Source organism: Hyperolius riggenbachi, chromosome 1 (genome assembly GCF_040937935.1).
Source record: "Hyperolius riggenbachi isolate aHypRig1 chromosome 1, aHypRig1.pri, whole genome shotgun sequence".
Taxonomy (NCBI): domain Eukaryota; kingdom Metazoa; phylum Chordata; class Amphibia; order Anura; family Hyperoliidae; genus Hyperolius; species Hyperolius riggenbachi.
The window spans coordinates 545526976-545541202 of NC_090646.1; the positions used below are offsets into that span (position 1 = coordinate 545526976).

A 14227-nucleotide genomic window follows, 5' to 3' on the forward strand; every position below is an offset into this window, starting at 1 on the left:
GCTTCACCTTTCTTGTTCATTTATGAGTTTATCTGTTTATCAACTATTTACAGATAAATAATGCATTCTCCACCAGCAGTTGCAATATATATGCTCCATTTGAAGTGTTCATCATGCGACCTTTCTTTTAAAGGTTTTTTTAATGTGGAATCACAAATTAAATCAATGCAAAGCTTTCCTTTTCGTATTCATGGAGCTCGTCATGAAATTTTGATAGACAACGGCCTTCACTCGGCATTTGTATGTCAAATAAATAAATCTTCTCTTTCCTTGAATACAATTATTTAAACAGGAAACCTTTGGGTCTGTGGTTTGTAGTTGGGGTCATCATGTTGACTGGCAACAATAATAGTCGGGTGGAGTTTATCCAAACTGTCTGACAGCAAGTAAAGTTCTTATTGCACTGTTTACAAATGTTATTGTATTTTATTTTCATTGATTTTACTTTTTATTTGATTATTATAGAATCCAAAATATTACATGTTATGCTGTTGATCTGCATAGCCCAATCTATATGTTTCAAGCTGTGTATGTTTGCTGGCATGTCCAGCAAAAAAGTTATGGAGGTTAGGTTATTGTGGCAGCGCTTTCCAAGGCGGGCTGCATCTGATTGACCAACTGCATGGATGCGCAGAACCTACAGAACCTAAACATAGACAGGTTACAGAACTTGCATTCAAAACAGATGCAACAAAATGGAGGATGCTAGCTTTCAAGAACAGTTTGCACGCAGAGTGTTCCATATTAGACTCTTCCACCACGTTGAGGTATCCCCATAGAAGAGACCCTAACCTTTTACTAACAAAAACATAGTGTGAACTATGGTTAGGTTACAGGCTGTGGTCTGTGATTGGGCTGTCAACACTCACCTAAAATATGGGATGAGCAGGAAAGAGCTAGACATATTCCTATATGTAATATGTAAGACACGGTACATACATGGTATCTCTAATCTGGAGTTCAGATATTGTACACTGAAAATAGCCAAATTGTGTTGTATAAAGGTGATATAAAAGGTAATAGACAAGACCAAAAGCAGGAAAAAATGCACAACATAGTCAAATTTAATCTGATTTTGTAGCCAAGAACACACACACACACACACACACACACACACACACACACACACACACACACACATATATATATATATATATATATATATATATATATATATATATATATATATATATATATATATATATATATTTATTTATATATTTCTGGGTTCTTCAATGTTTTTGCAGCCTGTATTGAAATCTCATGCATTATGGGGGTATAAATTAAACCAACTTTGTTACCATTTTTCTTCTTGTATGTATACCGTATATACTCGCAAGCAAGCCGAATTTTTGACCCCCCAAAAGTGGGCCAAAAGTTGGGGGGTCGGCTTGCTTGTGAGTCATGGGTGGGTGGATAGGTGCTGTCCCTCCCCGCTCCCCCCGCGGCCACCGCTGCTATTACCTTAGGCGGCGCCGCTTCCTCTATCCCCGTCCTCCTCCGGTAACTCATTCACAGCAGCGCGCCCCCCGCTGCTGTGATGACGCAGGAAACCATAGAGAGCTTTCCCATAGTAACGGCATCGCCGCTACAGGAAGACGCTCTCTATGGTTTCCTCGTCATCACAGCAGCGAGAGGCGCGCTGCTGTGAATGAGTTACCGGAGGAGGATGGGGATAGAGGAAGCGGCGCCGCCTAAGGTAATAGCAGCGGCGGCCGCGGGGGGAGCGGGGAGGGACAGCACCTACCCACCCATACTGGGGCACTATGCTAGCTATATGGGGCACTATACAAGCTATACTGGGGCACTATACAAGCTATAATGGGGCACTATACAAGCTATAATGGGGCACTATACTAGCTATAATGGGGCACTATACTAGCTATAATGGGGCACTATACTAGCTATACTTGGGGCACTATACTAGCTATAATGGGGCACTATACTAGCTATACTGGGGGCACTATACTAGCTATAATGGGGCACTATACTAGCTATAATGGGGCACTATACTGAGCACTATACTAGCTATACTGGGGGCACTATACTAGCTATAATGGGGCACTATACTAGCTATACTGGGGGCACTATACTAGCTATACTGGGGGCACTATACTAGCTATACTGGGGGCACTATACTAGCTATAATGGGGCACTATACTAGCTATAATGGGGCACTATACTGAGCACTATACTAGCTAAACTGGGGCACTTCACTAGCTATACTGAGCACTATACTAGCTATACTGAGCACTATACTAGCTATACTGAGCACTATACTAGCTATACTGAGCACTATACTAGCTATATTGAGCACTATACTAGCTATACTGAGCACTATACTAGCTATACTGGGGCATTTTACTAGCTATACTGAGCACTACCTACCTATACTGGGCACTATACTAGCTATACTGGGACATACTGGGGGGATCATGCGGCCAGCGTTTCCTACCCCCGGCTTACATGAGGGTCAATCATTTTTTCCTGTTTTTTGGGGTAAAAGTGGGGGGGTCGGCTTACATGCGGGTCGGCTTGCTTGCGAGTATATACGGTATATTTTGACTAAATTTTGCCTGATTTACTAAAGAGTCAACAAACTCCATTACTATAATGGGTAATAAATGTGGTACTTGCTTTCAGTTGCAGTTTCTTTTGTGTTATGATTTTCTGTCTTGAAACTCCATTGACTTCTTTTCTTCATTAGTACTTGCTGACTTAGGCCGGTACTCTGAAAAAAAAAAACATCTAATCGGTTTCCCGAGCCTCTGGTTATAAATAGTACCTAGTAGCAATCATCACAGCTAGTCCTGTTCCCTCTTTCATGATGCTAAAGTAAAGATTTCATTGGTAATGAATGCCTATCAAGGTACAGACCATTTATCACTAAGATATATGGCTCATTTAATCAACTTTGCTAGTTAGCTTAGCTGTTCGACCTTCTTAAGAGAAAATAAGTAATTTCCCTGTGACTGTTTTCAATTGAAGTCAAAAAGCCGTGCAAACGTGAAAATGGTTATGTCAAGGGTCTAATAGGCCATTCAAAAACACAGGGGCGACATCTTTGTTCTTTGTGAAAATGAATTCAGTGTTTATTCAAGAGACAAACGTAGGACTTAACATTATGTAAACATGTAGTATTTTTCAGAATAGCGTTCCTTCTTCAGAAAACGTAATAGCAGCTGTTCTGACTTCCCTTTTCATTACAGCACTTATGTACAATGGGAAATAGTAAGACTGTAGAGCGCCACTAAACATGTTCTGTATGTCATCTCACTGCCATGTTCAATCTTCTCCCTTGTGATATAAATTATGTGAATTAGTCTCTGTGAAGGCTTTTATTTATCCAGGTCATGGTCTATCCAAAGGAAAATAAGGTAGCTTCAACTAGACACCTTTTTTTGGGCAAGATGATGTTTATCCACATTATTATTTATTCAGTTCTAATGAGTGAAATAAATACCAAGGCAAATATAATTCACAAGTAATCCCATTCCTTCCACAAGTCTAGTTAATTGACAATCATTATGCAGGTGTAGGTATGCTCGTTTGGATTCCGCGGAAATAACATTTCCGCATTTCCTTTCGTAAATTGCATTTCCGCATCGGAATTCGGAAATTGGTAATGTAAGTGCGGTAGGTGGATCTTCGCAGAAATCGCAGAAATTCTCACCAATTTAACATTGATTTTCTCAAAAACTACAAGGTTTTTTTGAAAGATTGTTTTTTCCTCTTGTTCCCACTCTTCTGCTTAATATACCCTAAAAATTTGGTGTTTCTAGCACCTACGGGGGCTTTGCTATTAACCGCTAAAGTCGGCGGCCATTGACTGTAATGTAAAATGCGGAAAATCCGCATTACCGATATGTGGTATGCTGCTGACTTTAGAGGTTAATAGCAAAGCCCCAATAGGTGCTAGAAACACCACATTTCAGGGTATATTAAACAGAAGAGTGGGATCAAGAGGAAAAATTCACAAAAACCTTGTAGTTTTTGAGAAAAATCAAAGCTAAAGTCGGCAGAAATTTCCACAAAAATCCACATCAGAATGTGGAAATCGGTAGCAGAATCGGTATATTAAGCAGAAGAGTGGGAACAAAAGGAAAATTTCCAAAAGACCTTGTAGTTTTTGAGAAAATCGAAGTTAAAGTCAGCGGAAATTTCCACAAAAATCCACATCGGAATGTGGAAATCGGTAGCGGAATCGGCAATGGCGGAAAGTAGATTTTCAGCGGAAGCGGATATTGGCATTTCTGACCATCCCTATGCAGGTGTGAACTGTTTTGCCAGGCCAGGTTGCTCCGTATATTGTCTTTAAAAGGTCCAGATATGCATGATAAAACAGCATAGTACACCATATGTTGAGGATAAATGATGTTGAAGCCCCCTTTTACTGTTTAACCAGTTTCTGCAAAATAAACATCTATAAATATCCTACTTGTGCTCCTTTAGTGCAAATAGGAAGTTTAAATAAAAAATGCATTCTGTAATACGCAGAAACACATTTTTGTGTGACAAAGTACTTGGCCAAAAGATAATGTAAGTAACAAAAATGTAACAGGAGTTGTTCTGAATATGGGAGGGAATCCCTAAAGGGACCGCACAGCTCCATCCACAGCTGACTCCAAAGTTCAACACAGACTTCAGTACATTTTTTCCCACTATACCCAGGCATCCTATAGCCATCTCCTGTATCCCTCAGCAACCAGAAAACAAAGCAACTACACATGTGAATCTCTTCCAGTTATTCTAAGTATCTATAAAGAATGAATTGCACTGTGTACTAACTCACTTACAGACCTGAATCAAGTTCACTGTAACTGTCAATGGCCATTTTAACAAAACGTCTGTTCTGATATCACACAAATCTTACTGGTAAATATTTAGAAATCGTGAATAGCGCTGTATATATAACTCAGCAACAGTAATAAAAACCTTAGAGATTGTAGTTGCTCTCACCTTGACTTAATATTTGAAAAAAAACAAATATAGGCTATAGTACTAGCATACCATGGACAATGGGCTCTTCTTCAGGGGAAGGTAAAGGCCATGGGGAAGGTGGTCATGTTGGCATATGGGGTACCCCTTTAACAATGGGACACCCAGATGCTTGCTCTTCAAGGTGAAATGAAATGGGTGTAGGGGAACTAATGTACCCTGAAACCCATTTCCACAACAAAAGTTAAATAAAGATGTAACAAAAAATCCTCTATTATTATTACATTCTTGTCCAGTTGGGCTGCGCGCACTCCCGCTGCCAAATAGTAAACCTACACCCACATCTATTTTTTATTAAACAAATGCATTATTTTACATTTAAAATTAGCTGTTTACCTCCCACCACAAATTACCCAAATACATTTTTTTATAAAAAAAACAAAATTACAATTAAAAAACAAACAAACAAACAAACAACATAAATAGTTATCTAAGGGTCTGAACTTTTTAAAGAAGCATATAAGGAGTATATTAATATAATTTTTTAAATTATGGGCTTGGAAATAGTAATGGACGCAACATTGAAAAAATGCACCTCTATTTCCAAATAAAATATCGGCGCCATACATTGTGATAGGGACATAATTTAAATGGTGTAATAAGCGGGACAAATGGACAAATAAAATACATGGGTTTTAATTACGTTAGCATGTATTATTTTCAAACTATAATGGCCAAAAACTGAGAAATAATGATTGTTTTCCATTTCTTTCTTAATATTCCTGTTAAATGGATTTAGAATAAAATAATTCTTAGCAAAATATATCACCCAAAGAAAGCCTAATTGGTGGCAGAAAAAACAAGATATAGAACAATTCATTGTGATGAGTAGTGATAAAGTTATTGGCAAATGAATGGGAAGTGAAAGTTGCTCAGATGCATAAAATAAACAACCCTTCGGGCTTAAAGAGAAACTCCAACCAAGAATTGAACTTTTTCCCAATCAGTAGCTGATACCCCATTTTACATGAGAAAGACAATGATTTTCACAAACGGACCATCAGGGGGCGCTGTGTGACTGATTTTGTGCTGAAACCCCTCCCACAAGAGGCTCTGAATACCGCGGTACTGCTGGCAAACTGCCACAATGTAACAATGTTCAGAGACAGGAAATAGCTGTTATTAGCTGTCTCTAACAGACAGAGCAGCTAGAAACAGCTAAATAACCTGCCCACAGTAACAATGTCACCATGTAATACATGTCAGAATGTGAATCTGGGAGAGGAAAGATTTTACAATGAGCAAACACTGACTAAATCATTTATACATAATTATGGTAAAAAATGAAGCACTTTTTTTACTACATTATTTTCACTGGAGTTCCTCTTTAAGTGGTTAATGATTAAATGCCCCTATCCACAGAAATCATTACACTTCAATATCCTTTGAATGTTGTTTGAAGATTCCCGCCACACACCCACGTATGCGCTGCACACATCAATCTCCACCTCCATTTTCTATACTAATGTATACCAAGCTCTTGCAAAAGCACCTTTAAATGTGCTGCCGGAAATGGGAATCCTCCTTACTTTGGGATAAAGGTGTAGCAATGCGGCAGAAAGCACAGGACTAAACTTTGATAAATTGAAAGAGCTCTGCTGACCAGGAAGTATCATTTAAGCACTTCCTGCTTAAGGGACCAATGGGGAGCCCCAGCAGCATATTTAAAGAAGCTTTTGCAAGAGCTTGCTATACATTAGTACAATATGAGTGGTAGGAGTATATACAGTATATTGCATTGTTAGCTATTACTGGAAGGATGGCTGCATGCTTAGATGACTGATGAGAACTGCTAAAAAGATGCTCTCTACTACATTATTTACTGCCTATGAGAACACGCAGGTTCTTTATAAATGTCATGGGTGGCCACCAGATGACTGATGATCATTGAGAACAGGCAGGTTCTGCTCTGCATGTTGTTTTACTTCGCACCAGTGCAAGCAGGTTTTGTGGTCCATTGTATTTTATTGAAACAATCAAGGGCAAGCAGATTATAAATAATTTGAGAATGGAACACACTGTCATGGTGGTAGCAGCAAGCCCTGTACATATGCGTTTACTAGTGTTGGTGACTGGTGCGAGGCAGTGGAATGGGGCGAGGGCGGAAGTGATGTCAAATGCACAGGTCCAGCAGTGGCAGTAATGACAGGAAGTCTGCTTTTAGTAAACTGGGCAAATTATGTTGTTTTATATTTTACTCTGATTTTGGTGTGTATAAATCCCAATTGATGAGTATTTCAAGGACACCGCATGTAAATAGCTAATGTTTTGCAGTATTTGCAGCATGGCCGGCCTTTGACCTGAGCGACCAGAGCGGTCGCTCAGGGCGCCGGCTTCCAGGGGGGCGCTCCTGCCGTTCTGGCGAATATGTACTTGGCTGCGGGCTCTGGCAGGTCCATCTTCCGTGGTAGCTGGGTCAGTGTTCGTCAATACTGAGCTGCTGATTAGCAGAAGGACCAGTGCCCCGCCTACCCCTCCTCCTGCTTCCTCCCCCCTTGATGTTTCTTCAGCTGCGTGTCAGTGTTCAGCAGCAGCTGTGGCGCGAAATTTGTACTTTGAGGAGTGAGGAGCAGTGGAGGGAGACGAGCACTGGGAGCTGTACATGGAGGAGAGGAAGATCAGAGACACAACCAGACCCAGCCGGCAGCTGTACACAGAGGTGGAGATCGGAGACAGAGATAACATCTACATAGCCTGCAAGCCGTACATGGAGGTGGGAGCTGAGACACAGCCAGACTGAGGCACACCAGAGGTGATATTCTGGCTTCTTATTTTTGCCATTTGATCTCTATTCTAGTGTCCATCTCTGTCTCTATCCTGTGTCCACCCTCTCTCCCTGTGCATCTCTTTGTGTGACTACTCTCCTGGCATCCTACTGTGCTCACCTTCCTTGCATGCTGCGCTGTGCTCACCTTCCTTACGCCCCCTGTGCCCACCTTCCTTGCCTGCTGTGCTTACCTTCCTTACGCCCCCCTGTGCCCACCTTCCATGCATCCCCCTGTGCCCACCTTCCATGCATCCCCCCCTGTGCCCACCTTCCATGCATCCCCCCCTGTGCCCACCTTCCATGCAGCCCCCCTGTGCCCACCTTCCATGCAGCCCCCCTGTGCCCACCTTCCATGCAGCCCCCCTGTCCCCACCTTCCATGCAGCCCCCCTGTGCCCACCTTCCATGCAGCCCCCCTGTGCCCACCTTCCATGCAGCCCCCCTGTGCCCACCTTCCATGCAGCCCCCCTGTGCCCACCTTCCATGCGTCCCCTGTGCCCACCTTCCATGCATCCCCCCCCCCCGTGCTCACCTTCCATGCGTCTCCTGTGTCACCTTCCCCATGCGTCCCCCTGTGCCCACCTTCCATGCGTCCCCCTGTGCCCACCTTCCATGCTCCCCCCCCCGCCCACCTTCTTTGCCTCAGTCTACTTGCAACCCTCTGTCCTACCATATTATTATTATTATTCATTTATATAACACTGACATGATCTTCTGCAGCACTCTACAGAGTACAGTCATGTCACGGACTGTCTTCAGAGGAGCCCACAGTCTAATCCTACCATTTATTTTATTACAATTTTTTTTATTTAGTGCTGACATCTTCGGCAGCACTGTACAGAGTGCATAGTCTTGTCACTAACTCCCTCAGAGGAGCTCACAATCTAATCCCTACCATAGTCCTACTATGTCTGTATCAGTGTAGTGTATGTATTCCTGTCTAGGGCCAATTTAGGGGAAAGCTAATTAACTTATCTGTATGTTTTTGGGATGCAGGAGGAATCCAGAGTGCCTAGAGGAAACCGACACAGACAGCCGGGGGGCATACAAACTCCATGCAGATGTTGGCCTGGCTGGGATTTGAATCAGGGACCCAGCGCTGCAAGGCGAGAGTGCTAACCACTACGCGGCCGTGCTGTTCTAACATAGTCATAGCCCAATGTGCTACCATTTATTATTTGTTTACACAGCACTGGCATCTTCTGCAGCACTTTACGGAGTACAAAGTCATGTCACTGTCCTCAGAGGAGCTCACAATCTAATCCTACCATAGTCATTATTATTATTATTATTATTATTATTATGTATTTCTATAGCACTGACCTCTCCTGCAGCACTTTACATAGTACATAGTCATGTCACTGACTGTCCTCAGAGGAGCTCACAATCTAATCCCCACCATAGTCATAGTCTAATGTCCTACCATATTGTTATTATGCATTTATATAGCACTAACATCTTCTGCAGCACATTACAGAGTACATAGTCATGTCACTGACTGTCCTCAGAGAAACTCACAAGCTAATCCTACCATAGTCATAGTCTTGGATCTGCCTATATACACTAAAAGAGGATCTGCAAGCCTAGCCTATACATACACTAAAGGGGGGAATCTGCCTTTATATAATAAAGGGGGAATCGTAGGTGTTTGTGTGTGCGCGCATGAAGAGGATGGGGGGGGGGGCACCAAAATCAGGTTTCGCTCAGGGCGCTGTGAAACCTAAGGCCGGCCCTGATTTGCAGTACTTGCATGACTGTATTGGCAAGTGTTAAGTTTGGTGAATGGGGATTATGGTGTTAGATTGTTTTCGGGGGTTTGGCTTGGCCCTTTACTTCAAGTGAAAGGAACTCTGAATGCCTCAGGATACCAAACATGTTTGATCATTTCATTGTCACAACTTTGTGGGAACACTTTGGGGTTGGACCTTCTAGTTTATCATGACAGTGCACCAGTGCACAATGCACGGTCTATAAAGACATGAATTGAGAGAGTATGGTGTGGAGGAACTTGACAAGCCTGCATAGAGCTCCGCCCTCAGCCCAAAAGAACACCTTTGGGATGAATCAGAGTGAATGACTGTGAGCCTGTCCTTCTTGTCCAACATCAGTGCCTGACCTCACCAATGCTGTTCTGGAAGAATGGTCAAAAAAAGCCTTCCCAGAAGAGATGAGGCTAGTATAGCTGCAAAGGGTTGGATAACAATAAAGCCTATAGATCAAGAATAGTATGTCATTCAAGTTCATGAGTGTAAAGTCAGGCATCCCAATCTTTTTGGCAATAAAGGGTATTTTGAAAACACTGCATAGCCCCATTTACTCTGCTTGGTGTTTGTGAGAGAATAGCTTTTAGATATATTTTTATACAATCATTAACCCTCTGCATTCAAAACACACTCACAGCAACCTGGAACTCTATTTTTGCAATTGAATACAATTTTGAAATCGATGTGCTTTTTTGCTCCTAGAGTTCCAGCTTTATGTGAGTGTTTTTTAAGTGCAGATGGTTATTGATTGTTTGTATGTAATTTGACCACTACCCACAGCACCAACCTAAACCCTAAAGGTAGCCATACATCTAGTGATGATGGGCATATTCGACCAAATATTTCTAATTGAATCTGATTAGATCAAGAAGATCTGTCAGCTGCCCATACACGGAGGCCATTTGCCGATCATTTTCATGCTGAAATTGATCAGGAATCGGCCTTGCGACGCCACATCCAACCACCTCACCGCCCTGACGCTATCCCCCTAATGTTAAATGCTCGCCCCCAGGTGCGCAGGGCAAGTTATACATTAACTGTCCGCGGCCTCCGCTTGTCCCCGCTGGCTCCGGGTGCACTCTGTTTTTTATCCACTCGCGCCATGTGGTTGCGGGGGACAGGTGAGTGGTTATGGAGGGACCCCTGTGGGAGGGATGCCTGCACGGGGCGGTAATGCTAGTGACATAATCTACGATTACATCCAACCGAAGCCTCTTACCTGAATGCTGCCTAATTGATGCAATTCACGCTAGATTTGGTATGGCAGGCAAAGGGTGTATAACTGTGCACCTGATTGGCTGACAGGCGCCTGCTGACCTGATAAAGGTAGGAAGTTGGTAGAGCTAGGAGTGAGCAATTGTGTGTGTTGCAGTTAGCATTCAGTATAGAGGCAGTGGGGGTGAGTTCCCTTGTGGTGAGAGTTCGGGAAAGTGAGAGAGTCCGGGGGCCCCAGCTGTCGTGTGAACCAGTGTTTGTGGCTTACGCCAAGACCTCGTTTCCATCTGTGCACTTCTATCAGTATTTTCAGCAACATGTATCAATCTGTAACATTGATGTGCTGAAAAAAAGCGGACAGAAGCGCACGAAGTGTGAATGAGGCCTAACACAACCTATTTACTTAAAGAGAATCTGTATTGTTAAAATCGCACAAAAGTAAACATACCAGTGCGTTAGGGGACATCTCCTATTACCCTCTGACACAATTTCGCCGCTCCTCGCCGCATTAAAAGTGGTTAAAAACAGTTTTAAAAAGTTTGTTTATAAACAAACAAAATGGCCACCAAAACAGGAAGTAGGTTGATGTACAGTATGTCCACACATAGAAAATACATCCATACACAAGCAGGCTGTATACAGCCTTCCTTTTGAATCTCAAGAGATTATTTGTGTGTTTCTTTCCCCCTGTTCTCATGCGCTGAAGTTTCAGGCTGCTTGTTTCTTCCTGCAAACAGCTTTGCCCTTGTCTGTAATTCTTCAGTATGTGAAAGCCCAGCCAGCTCAGAGGACGATTTATCCAGCTTGTAAAAGATAAGAGAGAAGAGAGAAGCTGCTCTAATCCTAAATAACACACAGGCAGTGTGCATACAGGGGCCTGGAAGGGATAGTTCATAGCAGAACCACAACACTGAAGAACTTGGCAGCCTTCCAGATACAGGCTGACAAGTCTGACAAGAGAGAGATAAGTTGATTTATTACAGAGACTGTGATAGTACAAAGTGCTGCAGTAAGCCAGAACACATTAGAATAGCTTTTTGAACTTGTAGGATGATAAAAAACAGAATGCAATTTTTTTTACGGAGTCTCTTTAATGGTGTGAGTAGTACAGTTTGTCCTTCTCTGGAGAAATGTTACTGAAATTGACAGTGCCTCAGTTTGAATCTCAGGTGCATGAGCATGAAATGTCTGCTTGCTTACTGACTGGTGTAGATAGGAGTAGGAACCATTTCTACGGAGGGAACCTCTATGCTGGTGATGGTGAAGCTAACTTCCTCCATTTTTGCAGCCGAATACAATTTTGCATACTAGGTGTTTTTGTTGCACCCAGGACATCTCAATTGCACATTTAATATGCCAATAATGTGGCCTATTAATAAAAAAAAAAATAAAAAAAAATCAGGAATCAGGAATCAGGAATCAGGAATCGTTTATTTCGCCAAGCATGACTGGGTCATGCCCGGAATTGGGTTTGGCACAGTACATTTGGCTCAGAAGGGAGGAACAGAAAAATTTACACTTATACATGTCAGTAGCAGACGGTTACAATTACAATTACAATTTCACATGTCAGTGGCAGACGTTTACATTTGCTTCCCAGTTGCATTTACATTGTACATTACATTTGCGTTTACAGATTGCATGCTAGAGCAGCAGTTGGCTCTGTCCGTGGAAGTTCTATATTGCATGGGGGTGCCCTGGTGGGGAGTATGTTGAGGGAGTTCAGGAGGCTGACGGCTGAGGGAAAGAAGGAATTACTATGCCTAGCCGTCTTTGTGGAGATGGCCCGAAGCCTTCGTCCAAGTGGCATCGGACTAAAGTAGCAGTGGCCCGGGTGGGAGGGGTCGTTAGCGATCTTCAGGGCCCTCGATCTCAGTCTTTTGTTGTGTAGGAGGGCAAGTGAGGGGAGGGGTCTCCCAATGACCCTCTCTGCCGCCCTGATGACCCTCTGAAGTGAGTGCCTGTCGCTGGCGGTTGCGCCAGCGTACCAGACCAGGATGGATGAGCAGAGGATCGACTCAATGGTAGCGGAGTAGAAGTTGGTCAGAATCTCTTGGGTCATGCCAAACTTCCTCAGCTGGCGGAGGAAGTACAGTCTCTGCTGGGCTTTCCTCTGTACCACGGTGATGTTGGGCCTCCAGGTGAGGTCACTGGAGATTGTGGTGCCCAGGAGGCGAGCGCAGGGTACTCTTGCCACCTCCGTCCCGTCGATGTGAATTGGGGGTGGGGTGGAAGCGGACCTTCTGAAGTCGACAATTAGCTCGACGGTTTTTGCAGTGTTTAGCACCAGCCTGTTCTCCTTGCACCAGAGGGAGATTCTCTCCACCTGCTGACAGTACTCCTGGATATTGTTCTTGGTGACAAGTCCAATGATAGTAGTATCATCGGCGAACTTGATGACCTTAACTGAGTCCGCTCTGGATCTGCATCTGTTTGTGTAAAGGGAGAACAGCAGTGGGGACAGGACGCATCCTTGAGGTGCACCTGTGTTTGTGGTCATACTCCGTGAGCTGATGTCCCCCAGCCTGACGACTTGGGTCCTGTTGGTGAGAAAGTCTGTGATCCAGAGTCGTAGGCTTGGGTGCACTCCCAGTGCCGCTAGTTCTTCCTGCAGAATGCGTGGGCAAATGGTGTTGAACGCCGAGCTGAAGTCCAAGAGTAGGATTCTGGCGTACGTGTTTGGTCTATCCAGGTGGTCATAGATAGATTCAAGGCAGATGTTTACTGCGTCGTCAGTGGACCTGTTTGCCCTATACGCGAACTGATAGGGATCCAGAAGGGGCAAGGTGGAGAGTTTGAGGTTGGATAGAACTGCTCGCTCCAGGGTTTTCATTATGACGGACGTGAGGGCCACTGGTCTAAAGTTGTTAAGCTCGGAAACTCCCTGTTTCTTAGGGACCGGGATGATGGTCGACCTCTTGAAGCAGGCGGGGACCTTTCCTTCCCTTAGTGACTTGGTGAAAATGGAGGAGAGGATGGGAGCGAGTTGCCTGGCGCAAGTTTTCAGGCAGGCTGGAGTCACGCCGTCAGGGCCGGGGGCTTTCCTGATGTTTAGTGTTGACAGGAGTTGCAGGACATCAGCCTCTCCCACCGCTGGGGAGGGGGTTGGGCTCGTGATGTACCTCTTCTTTTTACAGTTTCTTCCTACTTCCCAGGCCTGCCCAACTGCAGAAGTTTCAGGCAGACAAAGACTGATGTAATTATTTTATTGCACACATTAGCAGCAAGCAAACAAAAAGCTTTCATCAGCAGGGGGGTGGGTAGATTCAACACTGTGCTTCAAAGAGTATATTGAAGTCACACATGCTATCATCACACCTTCTCCTGGATAAATAATGGACAGCTAGGAGGGGAGGGGGAACCTGGCAGTTCCGGGGAAAAAAAGTGGTGCTTGGTTACTTTTAAAGAGGAACTGTCACGAAAATCTTAAAATTTAAAACACATGCAAATAAGAAGTACATTTCTTCCAGAGTAAAATGAGCTAT

General features: G+C 43.6%; 1 long non-coding RNA gene across 1 annotated transcript in view; it reads right to left on the reverse strand.

Moving 5' to 3' along the window:
* Positions 1-2651: 2651 nt before the first annotated feature.
* The window catches only part of LOC137557012 (uncharacterized), an 82254-nt gene continuing 70678 nt past the window's right edge, over positions 2652-14227 (reverse strand). Inside the window, exon 3 of the long non-coding RNA XR_011029518.1 lies at positions 2652-2731. This is a non-coding gene — a long non-coding RNA (uncharacterized lncRNA). The remainder of the gene's footprint in view (positions 2732-14227) is intronic.